The 19,799-nt window shown below is 44.6% G+C and overlaps 1 long non-coding RNA gene across 1 annotated transcript in view; it reads right to left on the reverse strand.

Annotated features, from left to right (window-relative positions):
- The window catches only part of LOC135969743 (uncharacterized), a 40,947-nt gene that overhangs the window by 2,890 nt on the left and 18,258 nt on the right, over positions 1-19,799 (reverse strand). Inside the window, exons 2-3 of the long non-coding RNA XR_010585161.1 lie at positions 2,058-2,168; positions 1,352-1,445 (exon numbers count right to left, since the gene is read on the reverse strand). This is a non-coding gene — a long non-coding RNA (uncharacterized lncRNA). The remainder of the gene's footprint in view (positions 1-1,351; positions 1,446-2,057; positions 2,169-19,799) is intronic.

Below are 19,799 nucleotides of genomic sequence, written 5' to 3' on the forward strand. Positions count from 1 at the left end.
TCCATAATTCCTGGCACATAATGGGTTCCCAATAGTCCTTTATAGGAAGGGGGGATGGATGGCAGATACGGGGGAAAAAAACACTGGACCTGAAATGGGGAAACCTGAGTTCTCCTCTCGGTACTGCCAATGACTCAGTATACCCTTGATAATGTCACTTCATCACTCTGGCCTCAGTTTTCTCTTATATAAAACAAGGTAGTTAGATTGGTTGATCACTAAGGTCCTTGCAGTACTTCTTTTAGGGTCCTATGATGGTACAATTCCACAATATCCTGACCCATGCTGAGCTGTTAGGGCTGCGTGCTGAGGAATATATGCTGAGCTGTTATTCTTCTCAGGTGATACCAGTGTTTAAAACAGGCCTTCTGAAAAATAGCACCCAACCCAAGGAGGGACTCGAATTCTGAAAATTCAGAGCTAAAGAGGGAAGTCATGGGCCAGATTCCTGGGCACAGATTCCGAGTCAGAGTCCCACTCAACAACCAGGATAGGCAACTGCCCAGACAGAGGATGTCTGAATGTTGTACAGCAGGCCAGGCTTCAGGGCAGTGGGATGGAAGGTGAGCAATCTCATTCAGAGAGATAATGTCCCTCTCTGAGATGCCTCCCATACTGGTCCATGCCATGTTCCCTTCCTGTGATCTGGCTTAAATTCAGGTCTGGTCTTTAACATATTTCTACCTTCAGAATCTGGTATCCTGATCCCCTCAATGAAAAAAAAAAAAGTCATTGTATGCCAAAAACATATTTTTAAAGGACGTGTCTAAAATGGAATTGCTGGTACATTTCTATAGTGAACTTTTTATGAAATAAACATATTCCTGGCCGGGTGCGGTGGCTCACGCCTGTAATCTCAGCACTTTGGGAGGCTGAGGCGGGAGGATCACGAGGTCTGGAGATGGAGACCATACTGGCTAACACGGTGAAACCCCATCTCTACTAAAAATACAAAAAATTAGCCGGGCGTGGTGTCGGGCACCTGTAGTCCCAGCTACTCAGGAGACTGAGGCAGGAAATGACGTGAACCCGGGAGGCGGAGCTTGCAGTGAGTGGAGATCGCACCACTGCACTTCAGCCTGGGCAATAGAGGGAGACTCCATCTCAAAAAAAAAAAAAAACAGTCCTGACAAAATATTGCATAGGAGGGCAGATTTAAGTGAACCAGTACGTTGGAGAGAAGCACAGACTAGATTTTGTTTGCTTTTTAGTATCTAGCTGGTGCCAGCTCTATCAAGGCATGATTCCAAATTCTTGCTATAAGCCTGGAAAATAAACCCTGTATTATTTTCCTTTTTTCCCCCACAATGGTGAGTAAATTGAGATGATTCAGAGAGGTTGAGTGACTTACCCAAGGCTCTTATGGTCAGGAAGTGGGGGATTACAATTCCAAGTCTTTTCCAGATAAGACTCCAAAATTCAGTCTTTCTTGCTGTTCCTGGGTACTTAGAGAAGGTGACATACAGCTGGAGCATCTCCATTATCTCCTTAATAGAACCAATAATACTAATAACAGCTAATATTTACATAATCCTTCAAAATTGAAAAATTACTTCGATCTTGCATTATCTCATTTAATTTTCACCATAGTCCTTCCTAGTGGATATTTCAGTCCAGATTTTAAGAAAGACATTGAGGTTCAGAGGAGCTAATTACTACACCAAGATCACACAGCACTTAAAGACTGATATAAGGGACAAGAACAAAAATCCTTTGGGGTTCTCCTAGGGAGTATAAAGGGATTCTGAGTGTAAAAATCTTGAGAATCACCGTTCCAAGCCAAGCCTTCTTCTCAGCTTTGCATTTCTGCCTCTTTTTTATCAGTCACACAGACTTGAAATGCAGGAATCATAGACTCATACAGCTTGAAACATGGAAAGGCTCTCAAAAATGATCTAGCCTGGCTGGGCACCATGGCTTATGCCTGTAATCCCAGGTCTTTGGGAAGCTGAGGCGGGAGGATCGCTTGAACTCAGGAGTTCGAGACCAGCATAGACAACATAGTGAAACCCATTTCTACCAAAAAAAATTAGCCGGAGATAGTGGTGCACACTTACAGTCCAGCTCCTTGGGAGGCTGAGGCCAGAGGATCACTTGAGCCCTGGGGATCGCTTGAACCTGGGAGATTGAGGCTGCAGTTAGCCTTGGCCATGCCACTGCACTCCAACCTAGGTGACAGAGAAAGCCACTTGTTAAAAAAAAAAAAAAAAAGTAATCTAGCCCATCAGTTTTCAAAATGGAACCCAAGAGTTCCCCAAAGGTGCTCCAGGGGCTCCCTTGGGGGCACAGGCTAGGCCAAGTGGGTGAGGTTCCTAGAAAATTGCTATTCATAAAACTAACACTAGGATCTCTCAGAAAAGAATTGCCTTTGCTTAGGAAAAGACCTAATAAGCTCCAGGGAGATAGAGGTAAGGCCCTGGTGGTAAGGTCTGGAAGGCAGAAAGGAAGAGATAGTTAAACCAGTAACTTCAGGTGATCCACCCACTTCAACCTCCCAAAGTGCTGGGATTACAGGTGTGAGCCACCGTGCCCAGCATCATGAAGCATTTTTAAAATTAGTTTGAGTTGACTGCCAACACTTAAAATACAAGTGATTTCACCTAAAAATCCAGTTTACCAACTTCTCTTAAAAAATATATCAGACCTGCAGGAGATCGAGACCATCCTGGCGAACACGGTGAAACCCCGTCTCTACTAAAAAAATACAAAAAACTAGCCGGGAGAGGTGGCGGGCGCCTGTAGTCCCAGCTACACAGGAGGCTGAGGCAGGAGAATGGTGTAAACCCGGGAGGCGGAGCTTGCAGTGAGCTGAGATCCGGCCACTGCGCTCCAGCCCCGGCGACAGAGCGAGACTCCGTCTCAAAAAAAAAAAAAAAAAAAAAAAAATATATCAGACCTGGTAACTTCAGGGCCTCGTTCTCACCTGGCCACAGTCTGCTGGAATTGAGCAGTAGTCATCTTGCAAAGGAGAGTGCCCGCCCCAGTTTACCAGAGTCCCCACAACTCACCACTGCCCACTCACCCCACTGAGCTTTCATTGCCATTATCTTCATGTCTGTATTATTTTTTTCTCGTAGTAAAGAGCATGAAAGTCCAGGCACAGTGGCTCACGCCTATAATCCCAGCACTTTGGGAGGCTGAGGCAGGAGGATCACTTGAGGTCAGGAGTTCAAGACAAGCCTGGCCAACATGGTGAAACTCCATCTCTACTAAAAAATACAAAAATTAGCCAAGCATGATGGCACGTGCCTGTAGTCCCAGCTACTCAAGAGGCTGAGGCAGAAGAACCCGGAAGGCCTCCCAGTTTCAAGCGATTCTCCTGCTTCAGCCTCCCGAGTAGCTGGGACTACGGGGCGTATGCCACCATGCCTGGCTAATTTTTTGTATTTTTAGTAGAGACGGGGTTTCACCGTGTTAGCCAGGATGGTCTCAATCTCCTGATCTTGATTCACCTGCCTCGGCCTCCTGAAGTGCTGGGATTACAGGCGTGAGCCACCACGCCTGGCCGGCATGCATGTTTCTTATGAGGTTAGGTTATCACAGGTCTATAATCCCCAGGACCATTAATAAAACTGAGCTCCTGGTATTATATCGGTTGCAGCGAGCCGAGATCATGCCACTGCACTCCAGCCTGGGTGACAGAGTGAGTGAGACTCTATCTCAAAATAAATAAATAAATAAATATATAAAGAAAGAAAGAAGAAAAGAAAAAGAGCGCAAAGAAGCATATTTATATTCAAATTGCTATTGAGATTGTTTTATTCAGCTTGTTTCCTTTATGCTACATACCTGGACCCCATTGCATTTATGTTTATGAGCCCTGTTATAACACCTGCCAACATCACACAGAACCAGAAAAAGGGAAGAGTTGCCAAACTGTCACCTCTGCCCCCACCCTCACCTCTATACATCTGTATACAAATACCAGAACTAGTACTGAAGAAAGCCCTGGGCCACGGTGCTGTCCAGGGTACAGTCACCTACCCTCCCCCAGAGTATCAAGGAGACCTCAGGAAAACACAATGAGAAATATAGCTGATATGAAGAAAGTTGTAACCTTTTGAGATGGTGTTATGTGGCTATCACAAAAGGCGTATCAAGGAAAAGAGTCCACTCAAGGGAAACCCCGTTCGTGGAAACAGGTATTTTGTTGTAAAATCCAAGGGTAGCTCTCCCTCAGCTTCTTCCATAGCCTCCCCGCCCTTTAAGCTAATTTCATGTTCACCAAGCAACCTCCTAGTTATAAATCCCATACCAGGAAATGTGTGTCTTGGAAAGCAAACGTGAATATTCTGGTTGCTGGACAGCTGTGCTCGCTCATGACTCATTTGTAAATTGGCCTCTTGGCATGCATGTTTCTTTTTTTCTTTTTCTTTTTCTTTTTTTTTTTTTTTTTTTTGAGACAGAGTCTCGCTCTGTTGCCCCGGCTGGAATGCAATGGCACGATCTCAGCTCACTGCCACCTCCGCCTCCCGGGTTCAAGCGATTCTCCTGCTTCAGCCTCCCGAGTAGCTGGGACTACAGGCATATGCCACCACACCTGGCTAATTGTTTGTATTTTTAGTAGAGATGGGGTTTCACCGTGTTAGCCAGGATGGTCTCGATCTCCTAATCTTGATCCACCTGCCTCGGCCTCCTAAAGTGCTGGGATTACAGGCGTGAGCCACAGCACCTGGCCAGCATGCATGTTTCTTATGAGGTTGGGTTATCACAGGTCTATAACTCCCAGGACCATTAATAAAACTGAGTTCCTGGTATTATAAAACCAAGGAGCTGATCAGGCAAAACTCAAACGGTGGCATCCTTACCAAGGGATATAGTTTCATCTGCCAGCCAGCCACCTTTTTGCTGCTAGAGGGAGATGGCCCTGCCCAGAGTTTTGGGTGCTGCGGCTTCCAGCCCCCACTGCAGAGGTCTGCAATAGGAGACCGGTGGGTCCTGGGTGCAGTTTGCTACTGAACTCTCACTGTCCCTGGGCTCTGACCCTGATTAGTGCCTTCCTCTGTGCCTGACCCAGAGGAGTATTATGTAAATGTTTGTGGAAACAATCTCCAATGGGAACATTTCAGCAAAGACCAGGTGACCACCCATCACAGATGCCTGCAGGGATCCTTGCTCTGCTTGGGAGGCTGCACTTCTTGATTTCAGAAGTCTCTTCCCTCTCTGATGCTACATCTCAGCTTCCTGGCCTGGCTGGTGGCAGAGGGCAGAGCAAGGAGATGTGAGAACAGTGCTGGTGTTCGGCCAGTGAGCAGTCTTGGGGGGGCTCTGAAATGAGAAGACAGTACTATTGCCCAGTACGCATCTAGCAGCTTCCTAGTAACCAGAAGTGCTCTCCTCAGATCCCTGGATGCCCAGGAGAGGGAAATGAGGTGGGGAAGGAGAGAAAGACTTTTACCAGCTCAGTATTCCTTTGAGGCAGCAGGTGCTAGCTTAGGGGAGGGCATATAGGGAATGGGGGCGTGCTGCGTAGGGAGAGAGGATTTTGCCCACTCAAATAAGACAGGCAGGATGGGCCAGACAGCTGTAGGGGTTGGGGGTGGATGTGCATGGAGTTAGCCCTGCTGCTAATGTTAAACCATGTTACACGTCCTTTAATAAGGTTGAGCAAAGAGTTACACTGTGGGAGAGTTTTAGGGTGTAGTTTGATGCCTTGCCAGCACCCATGGGTGGTGAGTGAGCAGATGAATGTAGCTGACCCCTGTATTCCCTCTGTGCCCTGCTCTAGACTGGCACCCAAAGTCTCAAAGAAAAACTGCGCCAATAAACCTATACCTCCTAGGATACCTACGACTACCAGCTTGAAGCATTGCTTTTAAATTTTTCAGAGAGATTATAATGAACCCATAACCCACCACTTCAACTTAACATTATTTTCATTTTGCCATATTCACTTCATTTTCATTTTTTTCTTTTGTTTTGTTTTGGAGACAAAGTCTCACTCTGTCGCCCAGGCTGGAGGGCAGTGGCATGATATCAGCTCACTGCAACCTCTGCATCCCAGATTCAAGCGATTCTCTTGCCTCAGCCTCCCAAGTAGCTGGGATCACAAGTGCGCACCACCACACCTGGCTAATTTTTGTATTTTTACCAGAGATGGGATTTCACCATGTTGGCCAGGCTGGTCTCAAATGCCTGATCTCAACTGATCTACCCTCCTCGGCCTCCAAAACTGTTGGGATTACAGGTGTGAGCCACTGTGCCCAGCCCATATTCACTTCATTTTTATGCAAATCTCAAGCATCATGAAATAGGAAGCTTTAAAATATCAGGATGTTGTCTCACATAACCATTATAGCATTCTCACATCTGACAAAATGAACAATAATTCCTAAACATCCTCTAACACCCAGTCAATATTCAAATTTCCCCAACTGTCCCAATAATGAGTTTGTATGGTTGGTTGGTTTGCAGCAGAGCTTTTGAAACAGCTTTCCTGGAACCCTCCAGCTTCCACCCAAGTGTCTCAAGGGCCAGCAAGGGTGAGGCTAAGGGGGAAGGCCCAGGCCCCTGCTTCAGCCAGAGCAGTTTTTATTATTAGGGACAAAAAAGGAGTTTTCTGTTAAAAGAAAAAACAGAAAATCATTTCTATAAGGCACTATTTCTCTTATATTTTTCAAAGAGAATGGCCAGTGCTGTAAATGCCTTAAACCTGAGGGATAACTCCCTAGTGGTGGGACAGTGGGAGCCCTTGCCAGTGCAGAGTGGGGATGGAATGAAAGGATTTGGGAGAGAGTTGGATGGCTATAAAAGGAAGAATTTTATTCCTGTTGGGGATGACTCTGGATTCACAAAACAGACTTTCCCAGTACCTGGAATACTTTGGATCTGCCGGGTAGTTTCTCCCTGACTGCTAATACATCTCATGCTTCACCTTTGCCCTTTCTAGCTACCTAGATCCCATTCTATAGAATCCCACCTAGTTCTTGCTCATTCATAGGGCAGAGTTGTACAATCTGAGTCCAGAGAATTTTAAAACCCTCCCCTGCTCTGTTTATACTTTCCACTTTCCCAGGTATACTCCAAAGAATCTGACCTGAGGGAAATGGTCTTCCAAAATTCTAATCATTACAGTTTGATATTACCAAAACAAATAGTAACACAGAGTATCCAGAATACAAACCTATCAGTAGCAAAGCAAGGGTTATTCTTCCAAAATGCAACAAATCAGCAATCTGACCCAGCAACGGACTACAGCTATTGTTATACCAGCCCAAAAAAGAAAGCATGGATAACAAGAAAAGTGAGAAATTCTAGGGAATTCTAACCTTTTCAGGAAACCTTAATAATCACAGCTTTCAATAATAGAGGCCAGGTGCAGTGGCTTATGCCTGTAATCCCAGCACTTTGGGGAGCCGAGGCAAGTGGATCACCTGAGGTCAGGAGTTTTGAGACTAGCCTAGCCAACATGGTGGAACCCCGTCTCTACTAAAACACAAAAATTAACCTGTAATCCTAGCTACTCAGGAGCTGAGGCACGAGAATTGCTTGAACCCAGGTGGTGGAGGTTGCAATGACCCAAGATCTCACCACTGAACTCCAGCCTGGGCAACAGAGTGAGACTTTGTCTCAAGTAACAATAATAATAATAATAATAATAATAATAATAATAATAGCTAGAGACCTTTCTCCTCCTTTGGGGAATGTGCCCAGATTAACCTGCCAAAGTACTCAATATGCTTTCAAGACTCTTGAGGTCATCAACTGAAATTATCATCAACTAATAATGCTTGGCTCTATTGTCTGTCTTGTTCAACTGCAGAACTGAAAGCTCCATAAACATGGTGACAATGTCTATGTAATATACACACACACGTGCCCTGTAGGTAATCAATGAACACATGTTTTTCCACTAATATGCAGATTATACACAAATAAGCTCTGCTTGGGAAGACAAAAAACTTGGGAACATTTCACATGAGTTTCATCCTCTCCCAACACCAATATTTGTGTAGCTTTTCAGTAAGGATGGATAAGACTCTAGCTTGCCCTTGAATCTAACTGACATGTATGATCATTTAGTAAGTGCCTAGTTCTCTTTTTGTGTTAGTCCATTTTGCATTGCTATAAAGGAATACCTGAGGCTGGGTAATCTATTTTTAAAAGAGGTTTATTTGGTTCACGATTCCACAGGCTGGACAAGCATGGCACCAGCATCCACTCAGCTTCTGGTGAGGCCTCAGGAAGCTTTTAGTCATAGCAGAAGGGAAGAGGAGCTGGCCTGTCTTGTGGCAAAAGAGGGAGCAAGAGAGAGAGGAGGAGGTGCCAGGCTCCTTGAAACAGCCAGCTCTTGCGTGAACTAACAGATCAAGAACTCACTCATTGCCACGGGGAGGGCACCAAGTCATTCATGAGGGATCCACTCCTATTATCCAACACCTCCTACTAGGCCCCAACCTCCAACATTGAGAATCACATTTCAACATGAGATGTGGAGGGGACACACATCCACACCGTATCACTTTGGCTATAAAAGATGCATAAAATATAGTCCATGTAATGTAGTTGGTGACACAAACCTGCATGCAAAAAACATGAAGGAAGGCAAGATAGTATATGCTTTTTCCTCTATTTATCCAAATATGACCCTGCTTTTCAGGTCCAAATCAAATCTTCCCCACTCACTAAGCATTTATCATTCTTTCCTATACTCAGTCAGCCTTTAATGAGGACTCATTGAATCCCAGGTACAATAGTCAGGAATCAGAGACAGGGCAGTGAACAAGATAGCCACAGTTCCTATTCAAGGACTTAACAAACCAACGATCTTGAAAAGTTATGTAACTGTTACATATGTAGGTATGCTGGTAACAAAACTGTAAGCTCCTGAAAGGACATGATCATATCTTACCTTCTTTTGCCATCTCCTTACCAGCTAACATTTGTCCATAGAACTTATTGAATAAAGTTTGAAGGGCTGGGCTGGGTGGAACTTTTAGTAAATGTGAAAAGCTATAAATTGATAGTAAAATCTCAACACAGAGAAATCTTAAAACACTAAGAACTCTTGCCCACTCTTCAAAACTCAAAACTCAAATGTCACCTCCTCCATGATGCCTTCCCTTAACTACTCAGGCAGGGTTAGACGCTTTCTTCTCTGAGTCCACACCATTGGGTGAAGACCATGGATACAACTTAGCACAGTTATTGTAATTACTAGTTTACTTGCTTCCTCTCAGATAAGTAGTTGGGTGTTTGGAGGAAAGGGGAGAGGGTTCCCAAGCCCTCCCAGGGAGACAGCTGCTCCCTGTTTCTTGAATGGAGAGAGAATAGAGAATGCACGTGCCCAGCAGGCTTTTTCCTGATAGAATGACAGACATAAAAATGAACATTCACAAAATTACCATTCCATGTAAACATGTGAATGATGGTCCTCTTAACCCTTTTCCTGAGAAGTTAAGGATAAAATGTTCAATTGTACATTTTAAGGTAACTTCAAGAGTGTAATTGAATTGTAACTCAAAGGATAATGGTTGAGGGAAAGGATACCCTATTCCCCATGATGTGCTTATTTCACATTGCATGCCTATATCAAAACATCTCCTATACCCTGTAAATATGTACACCTACCATGTACCCACAAACTTTTAAAAAATTTTTTAAAAATATAAATAAATAAATAAATAAAGCTCAAAAAGAACTAGGAAAAAACAACAACAACAAGAAGAAGAAAGTGTTCTAGACCTTTGTGAAAGGGAAATGGTATAATTGGAGACTACAGGTCTGGAGGTTGGGTACCTCCATCAGAGTGACTTGGGGCTGTCTTCATTCCACATTATGAGAAATAACGAAGATGGTAGTAGTAGGTAGTACTGGCTGTTAGATAAAAGGGGATACATCTCAAAAGAAACCACTAGTAGTGGGTAGGGAAAAATTTTAACTGAGAAGGTAGAAATTTTAACCATAGGAGACAATTCTGGTAGCCACAGATAGTGAGTGGTTTAGCTAATAGGCCTCCTAGTAAAGGAGAAGTTGTAGTCATGAGCTGAAGGCAGCAGGGATCTAATCAGAGTCAGAAATGAGAATATCCTGAAGGAATGGGATAAACCAAGCAGGTCCAAAATTCCAGGAACTTCAGTACCAGACAAATAACCTGAGTAGGAATTCAACCTTGAGAAACAGAGAGGAGATTCAGGCATGGCATTTGGTGAGGAGGGCACTATATGATAGCTATTTTAGAGCTCAACTTTCACAGCCAAATGGACCGAGGCTCAAACCTCAGCTTGATCAGGCAAGTTACTTAACCTCTCTAAGTCTCCACATCCCTATGAAATGAGGCTGTTGAGAGGAATAAATGAGATTATGTGTGAATAGGGTTTAGGACTATGCCTGGTTCATAGTAAATACTAAAATAGTCATTGCAATTGTAATGGTAATGGGGAAGGAATTAACAGGAGTAGAGGTAATAGTAAGAGTGGTGATGGTGGTACTAACGAGGAAATATTCCAGAATCTGATTGCTGGAATTAAGATAGCTGTCAGTTGGCACTGAACTGGAAGTCAGGACATCAGATTCCAATCCTACTTTTGCTGAATGCTAGATATGTGATCTTGTTCAAGTCAGTGAACTTCTCTGAGCCTCGGTTTTCTCACCTGTCAAGTGGAGGTGTTCACACTGGTTGTGCACTCCTCCCAGAATTCCTGTGAGAATTTCATCAGATGCAGCATCTGCAACCCCCAACACAGATACTTGATGAATCCTATCTTACCTTCTCCAACGGTCAGGATTTGCCAACAAGACTGACCTGAAACTGAATCAAATGTTCTCACCTTTCCTTTTCTGAAGCCGGGTAAGGCCCAGAGTTTGGACCAGGTTGAACTTTTTCAACCTGTGTTTTTGTGATATAGAGAGGAGACAGGGAAATACTGGGTAGAAGAGGGTGGTTTCCTGGCAAAGGCCCCACCCTCAATCCTGGAAATCCATGGCCCTAAATGGGAATAGGCATTACCAGTTTTCATGCCCCAAAGTTGCCTTTATATAAACCCCAGGCTCCAGAGGTGGATGAGGAGACAAACAGAAAAGCAGAAGAAGGGCAGAACAATGCAGCAGAGGGAAGGAAAGGAATGTCTGAACATCGAGAGGAATTCAGCTGGGGGCAGTCGGAGAGGAGATCAGCCACTGGACATTCAAATTAAAGGGGAAGATCATCTTCCCACTCCATTCCCCTTCTAACTCCCCATCCATCCCACTGAGAGCCACCTCCACCACTCAGTAAAACCCCTCCATTCATCCTTCAAGCCTGTGTGTGACTTGATTCTTCCTGGACATCAGACAAGGACCTGGGTACCAAGAGTGTCTACTGAGCTATCTAACACTTAAGCCATCCCTAGACAGCAAGACTAAAAGAGAGCACTGTAACACGTGCCCACTTGGGCTTTGGGAGTCGCAGACACCCACCCATAGACACTACCATGGGGCTGAAGCCCAAAAAGCGCTCACCCTGACTCCTGCACCTGACTGTCTGCATGCTCCCCTTCCTGTAAGGGGTTTGAGCACGCAGCAACCCAACATACGAACCACCCTCCATCACACATCCTGCGAGGGGGGTCAGGGAACTCTCCCAGTTCATCTGTTTAAGTGGTCTCAGCTGATACACTGATTTTCTAGGGGGCAGAGAATTAGGCAGGTCATCACTTTCTCCCTTGGTCATAAACCACCTCCAAATAATCCTAGCTGTGACCATAAGAAAGCTTAAACTCACTTTGAAACCAACCTTTGAGTTAAAAGGAACTTGGGATTCTTTCTTTGACTTCCTTGGGCATTTAGGTTTTAAATTCATTTGTAAACATTGGTTTGGAAAGAAGTCTAGGTAGATCCAGGTTTGCAACTTTAATCCGAAGCCACATTTCTGGGCTTTCCTACAGCATACCCAGCTAACTGGAAAATCTAAAAGTAAATACATTTTGAAGAGAGAGAGAGAAAAAAAATATAAGTTCCTGCTGCTCTCTGATGAGGCCTTTGCAACCTGTGAATGATGTCATCATTTTGTTGCCTGTACAAGAAATAGAAAGGTCTATTTGCACTTTCTTCTAAGCCATTTATGTGAGTACAAAGGTGGTAGTGGGGGTCTCTAAGAATTGTTTTATAATGCTGTAGTGCCCTCCTTTGAAACACAAAACCAAATTATCCACATATAGCACTAAGTGAGGTGGACCTGAGCAAGGCATAGCAATGTTTGCTTTCTGCAGACATCTGAAGTGGGAGCCATGGTGACCAGGCATGCCTGATGGCCACACAGCTATCCCCCAGCACTCAGAGGAGCCATCACAGGGATGTTAGATCACATTAACATTTTAAAACCTACCAATGCACTTATCATACTTTACTCAACTTGTCCAGTGAATCTGGTATTTCAATCAAAAGAGTTCTAAATAGTAGGGCGACCAACTGTCTTGGTTGCTGGGGAATGAGGGATTTCCTGGGATGTGGAACTTTCAGTAAAACAGGGACAGTCCCCCACAAACTGGAACAGTGGTCATCCTGCTGAAGAGTGTCCCATTTTCCTATTGTTGATGCCAACAAAAGGTGACCAGGCGAAGAGACAGCATGACCCCTTCTTTAAAGCAGTGGTTATTAAACTTCAGCCTGCCTCAGAATCCCCTGGAGGGCTCAGGAAAGTGGCTCGCTGGGTCCACCTTAGAGTTTCTGACTCAGTAGATCTGGGTAGGACCCAAGAATGTGCGTTTCTAATGAGTCCCCAAGTGAGGCTGATACTGCTAGTCCAGGACTACATGTAAGGACCACAGCTGTAAACACTGGGTTCTTAGCTACACATTGGAATCACCTGAAGACCTTTAAAAAAATGGGTGCTTTTGTCTCACCCCTTAGAGGTTGTGATTTAATAGCTATGGGGGTATTTTTAAACCTCTCCAGGTGATTCTAATGTGCAACAAAGTCTGAGACCACTGCCCTAAAAGACACTGAATTCAGGAAATTACTCGACTGACATTTGTTTCCTGACATTTGTTCATTTGACATTCAACATGTACTTGTTGAGCAACTACTACGTGCCATGCACTATGCCAGAGGCTGGGTGGTTAAACTATATATGATCCCTTCCTCAAGGAGCTTACTGTTTTACGGGAAACACAAGATAAACAAGTCAACAAAAAATAATACACAATTAAAAATTGAGATAAAGAGCCCTGGAAAAAAAAGAGCAGGGAGCTAGGGATCTGGGGGAATAAGGGTGTGGGGGGAACTATTCTGGACAGAGATGTTATTAAGGATGTCTCCAAGATGACATTTAAGCCAAAACCAGGAAAATGAAGGTCAGCCATCCTGTGTATGGGGTGAAAAGCACTCCAAGGAAAAGAAAAAGTTATCAGAACTGTCGGGAGGGGAGTGCTCCTGGAGGATGAAGATCTGGGCAGGGCAACTTGAGACAAGGTCATGGGTGGGGTGGACAGGGCCACATCCCTCCTAGACCATGGGAATGAGCTGGAGTCATATTCTAAGTGCACTGGCAAGCATTGAGGGAGAACAACATTTCTGTTTTCATTTTATATTTGAAAGTATATACATTTTTAAGGCTGCCGTGTGGAAAAGAGATTGGAAGCCTCTGAACCCAGGTTCTTCACCAGAGACAGATGAGAGCTAGGGATTCAGATGGTGACAAGTCATGAGAATGTCTCCCGAGGGTTGCCAAGAAGGGCTGCATCGGGGACACAGTGTGCGGCTGTAGCTTTGGGGAGGAGAAGAACTCTGAGTGCCAGTCACATACGGTGGCTGAATGCGCGTCTCTTGTGTACTGCGTGGGCAAACTCACCAGATATTAAGTTACAGGCATCAGTTTAGCACCTGCATCTCTTTTCAGTGTGGACTTGGGCTGCAGGCTGTTCTAATGAGGGGCTGGCTTTACAGTTCCCTGTTAGATGAACTGGAGGTTCCAAGGCTGTCAGCCAAGCAGCGAAGTCCAACGCCAGGCCCTGCGACCCAGGGATTTGGGACTCCCAGGTGCACGGCCATCTGCAGTGGCCCTTTGCATTGTGTGGGGATTTTTAATCTGTTGGCCAGATGGAGGGTCGGAATAAATGGTTCTGGCAGTAACCAGACACCTGAGGTGGGAGGACAGCAGGGAGGACAGTCTGTGGAAAAGCCTGTCCTGAGTAAGCAGGTGCGAACTCCCTCAGGGCAAGAGAAGGGAGCTGTCTCGCAACACATACACAAACTCTTTGTCACTGCGAAATCCCTGCAGAATGCATTTGAGCTGAAACAAAATCCTTTTAAAGACTGCATTAATAGTCCTCTTGAGGCCTCTCACAGCTAAGAACCTCCACTTTGTCCTAAACTGCATGCAGGGGAAGGAGAGAAGGGCAGGCCTTGCTTCAGAGTTTTACAGCCAGGGAAACAGAAATGGGGAGGAAGTGCAGGGCTGCCAGGGAAATGGAGACTTGGAGGAGGGCTGAGACTGCCTTAGGCTTAGAAAATGAGGACATCAGAGCAGATGCCTAGGCCCCTGTTCTCAATGCTATCCTAGGACGGATACATTGCCTCCCTTGGGGGATAGGAAGGACTGTGTGCCAGAGGATGCAGCTCAGGAAACCATATCTGGGGCCAGAAGTGGGGCAGGATTGCATCCCATGCAATAATAGGGCTAAGGCAGAAGAGAACCTGAAGCCTGCACTGAGCACCTCTGAGATTAAATCGCTGTGCACTGGGTTTAAATAGGGATGACACCAGGGTCATCCCTATTTAAGCAACATTCAGGGGAGATGAGTGAAGATGGGCCTGAGAAATGGGTCCAATAATGTTCTCAACAATAAATATTTACTAAGGGCCACCCATGTGCTAAGTACTGAGCTAGGTGCCAGGAACAAGAGAGATCCTGACCCAGGTGAGGGAAAGAGACAGGGTAGCTACTTGGGCACAAAGTTTATATTTTATTTATCTCTGTATTATTCGTGCCTGGCACTCAGCGTACAGTTATTGAAAGCAATGACTTAGTGACTTAATAAATTAACTGAAGCAGGTCTGGTTATCAGTGGGCACTCCATGTCTATTTTTAAACAAATATGTTTCCTCTACAAAGGACTCTGTGTACAAGATCTCTGGGAAGAAAGGTGGCAGATAAAATAGGTGAGATGATGGAGGTTTGGAGAGAAAAGAATGCGGCAAGGATCAAGGCAAATAGTATGAGGAAAAAGAAAGAAATGTTGAAACTAGGGGCAGAGAAAAGCTAGAGAGGAAAAGAAATGTAATCATGGCATAGTGCATACTTATTCTGGGGTCAACAATAGTTCAGAGTCATAAAAGCCCAGACACTATATTAGGAAGATGGAACAGAAGAGCTGAGAAGCGTCAGTGTGTGGAAGAGTTACCTACCATTTCGGAAAATAAATAGGTAATGTCCAAAATTGATAAGTAAAGAAAAAGCACTAGAAGTTTATGTTTCGGGCATATGAAGGACAAAGAGTTAAAACGCGGCGGCTCATGCCTGTAATCCCAGCATTTTGGAAGGCCGAGGCGGGCGGATTATAAGGTCAGGAGATCGAGACCATCCTGGCTAACATGGTGAAACCCCATCACTACTAAAAATACAAAACATTAGCCGGGCATGGTGGCGGGCACCTGTAGTCCTAGCTACTTGGGAGGCTGAGGCAGGAGAATGGCCTCAGGAGGCAGAGCTTGCAGTGAGCCAATATTGTGCCACTGCACTCCAGCCTGGGCAACAGAGCAAGACTCCATCTCAAAAAAAAAAAAAAAAAAAATCAGTGGTCACCCTTAGGCAAAAGGACAGGAGATGCCCTAACTCTCCCCATTCCAAGGTTAGTCTAATTCCCTCCCTTGGCCCTAATAGCCTCCCCTGCTTAGATCCAAGTGGCAATAGGACCTGAGTCCCTTAGGCAGCCAACCCCACCGAAGCAGAAAGAAGAAGCCAGAACAGCAGCTATAAAATGGAAAACAAGAACAGGCCTTTGAATAAAGAGGGATCGTGAGGCACCCCAGGCAGCTGTGAGGCTAACTTCCAAAGTCAGGATCTTTTAAAATGGTATTTGATTTTCTGGGTTGAATGAGACATTTCAACCAAATAAAAAAATCTCTTCCATGGGCAACAGCTGAAATAATGGAGGAAACCACAGGAGGGAGGAGGGGGTCACGGCAGGATCAAAGCTAATCTCCTGGTTGCTCCTTGCTTAGATGGCCCGGTATGCCCCAGACCAATTCAGTCTCACGCTGCTCAAAGACAAGAAGAGGCTCTTAATAAAGAGAAGCATAACATAGAGGCAGAGAACAGAATGCCAGGGCTGGAACTGGTCTCAGCAACCATCTTGTCTGACTCCCCCTTTGCATGAAAAGGGAGGTGGTAAAGTTCAGTGGGATTGGGCCATCCGTCTAAGGGCAACAGAGGCAGACAGGACAGACAGGGCAATGCTGTCAACAGACTTTGCATGTTCTGACTCCTGTCCACCTGTCTAGTTCTCTTTTCCCTCGCTACACCATTAGCGAGAAAGATAAGCAGAACAACCATCTCTGTAGTAAGCACTGGCTGAGAATCAGGAGACCTGGATTCCAGTCCCAGTTCCATAGAAAATCAATTGTTTAACCTTGGAAAAGTCACTTAACACTACCCTGAATTTTTTTACTTGTGGGCTAGATGGTACTTCAGGAGGTTCTGGTTCCACCCTCACAAGGCAGATTCCAAGCTTGGAGAGAGAGATTTCATACTCATGTTATGCTCGAAAGGTCTAATTCAATACCTAGATCACCAAGGCATACATGTAGAAGCCCAGATTGCACAAGTAAAGAATCAGGTTTTATACCTAGAGAGGCAGGATTCACATCAGGAGCTACTTTCCAACCCTGGAAAGTCAGGTTTCATACTTGGAAACCCAATTTCCATGTTTATAGAGCCAGGTTTTATGTGGAGGAGCAGATTACATATGCATAAAAAGGCAGGATTCACACCTAGGAGAGCTAAATATATCTCTGAAAGTCCATGTTTCATAAATGGAGTACAGGTTCCATGTTTATGTGGTCAGGTTCAATGGCTGGGGATTGATATTCTACACACAGAGTGCCAGATCTGGAAGACCAGGTTCCATGCATGTAGAGCTGGCTTCTGTGACTCAAATGCCACTCTGTGTGTGGAATTCCAATATCCAAACATGGAAGCTGGCCCTATAAGCATGAAATCTGCCACTGCATGTGTGGAATCTCAATTTCCAGAATGGATTCTGACCCTAAAAACATGGAACCTGGTACCCCATGTAAGGATCTCTATCTCCAAGCATGAAATTTAAACTTTCAGGAATGGAATGGAACACAATGTGTGGAATCTCAATCTCCCCAATGGAACATGGCTTAATAAATATGTTGCTTGGCACTCCAGATATTAAACTTGTGTCTCAGTCATAGAAGTTGGTCACCTAAGACATGAAAGCTGGTGCTCCCCATGCATAGAAGATGGAACTTCATGTATAGAATCTAAGAATCTCCAAGAATGGAAACATGCAACAATCATGGAACGTGGCATTCCATGAAAGAAATCTCAACCTCTGAGCATGGAATCTGGCCCCAAAAGCATGGAATATGGCATTCCATGTATGAAATCTAGAACTGATTTACATGTTCTAGATGTGAAGTCTACCTTTCCAAGTATATAATGTAGAAATCCATGAGCTCCAACCCTATAGGCATGGAACTTGAACCTCTAGGCATGATACCTAGACATCTAAGCATAAATACTTGCTCCTTCTGTGTAGAATGTAGCCTTAAAACATGGAACCTGGCCTTCCCACATGGATTTTGAATGTCTAGCCATGAAAAGTCTCCCCAGTTGTGATCTTCCCCAGGCATTAAATACGACACTCTAGGATTGAAACCTTTACTTTTAGATATGGATCTGACCTTTTAAGCATGGAATTAGGACTTCCAGGCATGCCATGGGAGCCTGTGAGAAATTCCTCTCTCCAGGCTTGGAACCTGACCTTCTAGGTTGGAGCCCAAACCTCATGGCACATCACCTGGCCCACCAAGTATGGAACCTAGCCAACTTGGCACAAAATCTCACCTTCCAAGTATGGAACCTGGAATTTTAAGTAGGAAATACTGATCTGTAGAAGAGGAATCTGGTTCTCCAAGTAAGGAGCTTGGCCTAAGATGGGAAAAATCTGGTTTTCTGTGAGCAGAAAGGTAAATATCAAAGTAATTTGAGACTCCACTTATAAAACCGGAACTTAGCACTCCATGTGTAAAATCTCAATCTCTAAGCATGGAGACCAGCCTTCCAAGTATGACCCTGAGTCTTAATGTTCAAGCATGGAACATGACCATACACACTGGAGACTGGAGCCTCAGATATGGAGCATGGCACTTCTGTCATAGAATTTGGTTCTCCAAGCATGGAAACTGGTTTGCCAGCATGTAATCTGCACAGTAGGTGTGGAACCAGTGCTTTTATGTTTGGATTCAGGCAATGTAGACATGAAATTAGGCTTCAAGCATGGCATGCATTGTAAACTGTGTGAAATTTCTCTTTCAGTTTGTAACCTGACCTGGCCTTCTGTGGAATTTGGGTAGAACCTTAATGTCATCTGGCCTAGGTATTGAATCTCACCATCCAGGCCTGGAATCTTGCTCTCCAAATGTGGAATATGGACTTCCAAGTATAAAACAAGGATTAGTCATCATGAAACATGTTCTATAGAACCCGAATCATAAGGCAAACATCTGGACCTCCAATTACACAATGTGGTGGGCATTAGGCCTAGAATTTGACATTCCAAGTATGGTATCTGTATTTCTAGGCATGAAATATGGCCAAGAAAGTAATGAATCCTAATCTACAGAAGTGGAATCTTACTCTTCATGCTGGGATTTGTATTAGTTAGAATTCTTCAGAGAAACAGAACCAATGGGAACATATTTACGTCCCAGAGTCCAAAGGCCAGAGAAGCAGAAGCTCCGGTGTTCAAGGGCAGGAGAAAATGGATGTTCCAGCTGAATAAGAGAGAGCAACTTTGTGTTTTCTTAACCTTTGTGTTCTATTGGGCCGTTGTGGTTTGGACGATGCCCACCCACATTGATGATGATGGTCTTCTTTACTCAGTCTATCAATTTAAATGTTAACCTCTTCCAGAAATCTTCCAGAAATGCCCTCACAGATACATGCAGAAATAATGTTTTACCACCTATCTGGGCATTCCTTAGCTCAGTCAAGTTGACACGTAAAATTAACTATTGCAAGAACTTTATCATCTATAGGTAAAACCTGTCTTGCAGAGTGTGGAAATGTAAACTTCCAAGCTATTACTTCATCCTCCATTTGTAAAACTCTACCTCCAGGTATAGAACCTGGCACACCATGACTGTAATCTCAACCTCCAAGAATGGATCCTGACTATAAAAGCATGGAACCTAGCAATCCATATTCAGAATCAAAATCTCAAAGCATGGAAAGTAATCTTAACAGGCTGAAACCTGAAATTACACACACAGAACTTGTGTGCCATTCACAGAAGTTGGATTTCCTTGCATGTAATCTGTTATGCCAGGCATAGAAACAGGGACTCCATATGGGATCACAATATCCATGCATAAAATCTGGCCGTACAAATATATATATATTTGTATTTTTAGTAGATACAGGGTTTCACCATATTAGCCAGGATGGTCTTGATCTCCTGACCTTGTGATCCACCTGCTTCGGCCTCCCGAAGTGCTGGGGTTATAGGTGTGAGACATCGCGCCCGGCTTTTTTTTTTTTTTTTCGGACGGAGTCTCCCTCTATTGCCCAGGCTGGAGTGCTGGAGTGCAATGGCGCAATCTCAACTCACTGCAACCTCCACCTCCCGGGT

This window comes from Macaca fascicularis, chromosome 1 (assembly GCF_037993035.2).
Source record: "Macaca fascicularis isolate 582-1 chromosome 1, T2T-MFA8v1.1".
NCBI classification, from domain to species: domain Eukaryota; kingdom Metazoa; phylum Chordata; class Mammalia; order Primates; family Cercopithecidae; genus Macaca; species Macaca fascicularis.